Genomic DNA, 4834 nt, shown 5'->3' with positions numbered 1-4834 from the left:
TTCTTTAGGCCGGGCCTTTAGGCGACCGCCTCAATCGCCTAAGGGTTGAGCCGACCTCGAGAGTGCCCTCCTGCTCCCCAATCTCCAAGATGCGAGTGACCACCGTCTTCACCCCTGGGTGGGTCTTCAGGCTGAAGCAAATGGCTGACTTCGCCAGCTTAACCTGCTACCACAGACCGCACAGTACTCTCTCAGAATGCTCGAATACTCTGAGCCGATTTGCTGATCCTTGTGAGATTTTGATGTTTACAAAGCCATTGAGGACGTTTTATTGTACTAATGATGTTATGTTTAGTGTTTTAGAAAAATGTCAAAATAATTCAAGATAAATTATTAAGGATTAAAATGAAAACACTCTGGATCAGTTAATGGTCAAGGAACAGTCCTTGAGTCGACTCAAGAAGGGTTCGAGTCGACTCTGGCACAACAGTTGTCTATTGGCACAGTGAATGAGTTGACCCCTGCAAGACTTGAGTCGACCTTAGTGTAGTTCAAATTTCACAGAGAGCTTTTGCTGCCTGAGACATTTTTTCATGAGTCGACCCTTGTGTTTAAAGAGTCGACCCCCGATTTCAATGAGTCGACCCTTATGTTTCAAGAGTCGACCCTAGGTCAATCTCAGCATTGGATAGAAAGTTAGCTTCAGGATTCCTCAATGAGTCGACTCTTGTATTTGTTGAGTCGATCCTTGGGTTTGAAGAGTCGACCCTTTGAAGCTATTGCTGGATGAGCCGTCTCAGGATTTTGTTGTGCCGACCCATGATAAGCATCGACTCGACTCTCCGAGAAAAAGACAGAAATCCAATTTTTGGATGAACAGTGGTCGAGTCGACTCTAGGAGACAGCGAGTCGACTCCCTGAGAAAACAACAGAAGAGCGATTTTCGGAGGAACAGTGGCCGAGTCAACTCCAGAAATCTTTGAGCCGACTCACTTAAAGAGAAGAGTAAAAAGCAAGCTCAGATGAACAGTTAGCTGAGTCGACTCCAGAAAATCCCGAGCCGACTCCACTGATGAACAACAGCAAATTTTATTCTTGGCTAAGAAAGCAGTCTTCATGGTATGCCTCCATGGAGGATAATTGTCACTAATGGGGACTTGAGAGACTAGGACCATGCCTGGGTTATCTAAATGGTGGAGAAAGAATGGTGATGATTACTAGGATTGGAAATAATAGAAGAAAAGACCATGATTATCAAATGGAGAATAGAAGGCCAAGAAAAACAAACACTAAGAGGATGATGATCGGAGAACAAGAAAGAGGGGGTGACTGATCAAGAAAAAGTCCTCTCTGATACTATAAGAAATTTGTATTGAAAATATGATTTGAATTCCTTGTACCATTCATAGCACTAATGTGTTTTATATATAAGTTAAGCCCCTATATATAGTAGAATACAACAATAAAATCCCTTGATTATAGGAATAATACTAGGGACCAGATATAGTATAATATAATAGCAAAATTTTATAATTTGATACAGATACTAAATTTGAATATTACAATCAGATCCCATAATTTTTGGAGATTGATTTGAGCTGATATAACAAAATTGTGAATGCAATGTGGCAGCTGTGATATCCAATATCATATATACTATATAGGTAAGATTGTGCATAATTCTAAGCTGTAATAAACACCATTTATTAAAATAAATATCTCTATGGGAGGAGAATATAGAAACATTTGAAACCAAATTATGTCCCACCACACTTACCAGAAAATCTCAAATGTGGCTGGGCTACTATATGCATTTGCAGCATCCATCTCTATTTTTTGTAACTCCACGCAACAAAAGGACAGGATTGTGATACTCTGTAATCATCATGAACATCATTGTAATGCAACCTTAAGGCGCATAGGCCATGGTGGAAAATAATATCTTTCAAGTGCATCTTTCGGTCAAGATATCTGTGAAGACCAGTGTTTGGGCTCTCAATTCATCAGCTACTTGTATATCCAAGAGAACCTTTTCCTAGGAGATAGGCCTAAGCCCAATATGCCATGTTTTGTACAATTCTTCATATATTCATGATCTTTCCTAACGTCATGCTTCACAAAGACTTTCTTCAATTTACTTTCAAACGGATCCAAAGTGCATCCATCAAACATTATAAACATTATACTCTTGATGTTAGAGTGTCGGAATTTTTCATATACATGATCAAGCAAAGTTCTCAACATATGGCAACTGCATGAACGATGGACTATGTTTGGAAGAAGCTCTTGATTGCTTTGTGCATTGCATAATTACTATATGTGATGATGACTTTGGATATTTTGAAATATTGCTCTCAAAAATTTAATTGACAACCATTTTAGTTCTCAACAATCTCGCTAGTAACAACTGCACATCCAAAAGCTGTGATTTTATGATGATTGTTTGTTCCAACAGAAGGGATGAAAACTATGGGGTATTAGTTGGTTCAGTAAGTGCTTTTAAATATAACATCCCCAGAGATATTGTAATCAAGACAAGACCGAGTATTAAACCAAAACAACTTAGGCAAGTGTTCTTTAGAATCTATTTCATAACTGTAAAAAAAAAAAAAAAATCTGGTTCTTTCTTGCTACACACCTTTATATAAGTCAATTCTTTCCCAGCATCCACTCGGAGAATCTTCATTTTAGAAGTTTTGGTATCGAAAGTTGGAAAGATCATTTACCATAGCCACCTTCTTTGTGCTCTATATAATCTAAAATGTTTCTTACGAATGTCTACAGCTACTAAGCTAAAAACTTTTAGAAAATTTAGCATCATCAATCTTACGATGTGATCTAAGAAATGGGACTTCTTCTGTTCCAGTAAAGTGATGACTATGATTATCTTCAAAATCATAGGCATACCATTTGCTTATGCTAGGATCAAGACCAGTGGTCATTTGTGCAAGATTGTCACATCAAGTAAAAGCTTGTTATTTTCCTTCACAATCTACTCCAGCCATGTGCTTCTCATTTCGAAAAACTTCACTCAAGCAAATGAGACGTCGTTGGATTATTTCATGGGTTTTTGAGTCATGTATTATTACTTTATTTCTCCTAATTATAAACCCTTGATACTTAGCATAGTTATTAAAGAATTTGTAGCATTGCTCTTCAAATGAAATGGTTATCCAGATTATATTATCATAGATGAGTGATTATGTTAAATAGAATCTAAAAGGATGTTTGGTTTCCAGGAATGGAAAAGAATTGGAATAGGAATCGGATATGGAATGGTAACGGAAAGCAGGGAGGGAATGGGAATCACAATGCTTATTCCATTGTTTAGGTACGAATGTGTTGACCCCCTAATGGATTTTGATGAATACAAAACACTAGAGCATAATTCCATTATATCTTAACAATTTAATTGAGGAATTCATGTGTTTTATTTAGAATATTGTTGAGAAATGTCTAGGCAAGTTCCCATAATTTTTATGAATTTATTGAAGAACATTTTGAGTTAAAGAAAAAGTTCAGGGACAGCCGAGACGTCTCCTGATAGTTTCAGAGACGTCTCTGGCACAAACAAGAAGAACTGGCACACTTGGAGACGTCCCCGGCACTTGCCGAGTCGTCCCCGCGTTAGCGGAGTCGACTCTCTCAGTAGCGGAGTCGACTCTCTCAGTGGCGGCAGAAAGACAGTTTTCAAGAGATATGCGCGAGACGTCCCCACTGTACGCGGAGTCGTCCCCGCAAGTAAAAAAAGGAGACTTCCCGAGTCGTCCCCAAGATAGCGGAGACGGCTCTCTCAGGGTTTTCCAGAGAATGGTTTTTAGGGAGATAAAGAAGCAGAGTCGACCCTGAGACAGCGGAGTCGTCCCCATGCATAAAGTGCAGACAAGCCGAGATGTCCCCTGAAAGAGCGGAGTCGACTCTCTCAGGAAATTCCAGAGGACAAGTTTTTCGGAGACAAAAAAGGGGAGTCGTCCCCAAGGCAGCGGAGTCGTCCCCACTCAAAAAATGCAGACAAGCCGAGACGTCCCCGTAAAGTGCCGAGTCGACCCCAAACAACGGAAAAAGTAAAATCCTGTAGCCGAGACGTCTCTCGTTGTAGCGGAGACGTCCCCGGAGCGTCTGGAACGCGACTGACAACTTTTCAGGTTTGATTTGAATTTCAAATCTTCTCTACTTTATCTCTAACGGCTATATTTGCTTTTTGGGCTATAAAAGGGAGCTCTTAAGTGCTTCTCAACAACTTTTTTACCAACCCAAAGCAAAATCATTCAAGAGAGAAAAGTTCAAGGGAGTGAGAGCATTCAAGTGAAGAAATCAAGTGCTTTCAAGCTTCCCAAGTGATTTCAAGCTCAACCACTCTCGTGCGCTCGGGATTCAAAGCTCACACTCGATCCTACGCGTTCCACATCGGAAGAATCAACATTTCCCACGCTTCCAACGGCAAAAGGATTCTTCCGGGTTCTATTGTTCATAGTTGATATATTTGCTTTTTAGAGCTTCTCTTTTCTTTTGTAAACTCTTTCATTGTGGTGCTTGTTCCAGTCAAGGGACTTGGAACAAGGAAAAGGCGTCCCAAGCCTAAGAGAAATTGGGGGTTTTAGGGTTCGTTGTTAGCCCGGGGTAAAACAACGAGTTGGGTAGTTCACTCGAAAAACTACCGGATTTTAGGGTTTGTTGTGAGCCCGGTGTAAAACAATGAGTTGGGTAGTGAACTCGCAAAACTACCGTACTGTAATCTTGGATTATAGTGGAAATTCCCAAAGGCGCTTTGGGGAGTGGATGTAGGAGCGGTGGAAGCTCCGAACCACTATAAAACCGTGTGTTTGTGATTGTCTCTTCTCATCCCTTTATCTTTACTTTAGTTCATACATTTACGTGTTTTATTTTTTAATTA

The sequence above is a fragment of the Phoenix dactylifera genome, chromosome 14 (genome assembly GCF_051530095.1).
Source record: "Phoenix dactylifera cultivar Ajwa chromosome 14, Ajwa_hap1_PhDact_Kaust_v1.1, whole genome shotgun sequence".
NCBI lineage: Eukaryota > Viridiplantae > Streptophyta > Magnoliopsida > Arecales > Arecaceae > Phoenix > Phoenix dactylifera.
This window is presented reverse-complemented; position numbering follows the sequence as displayed.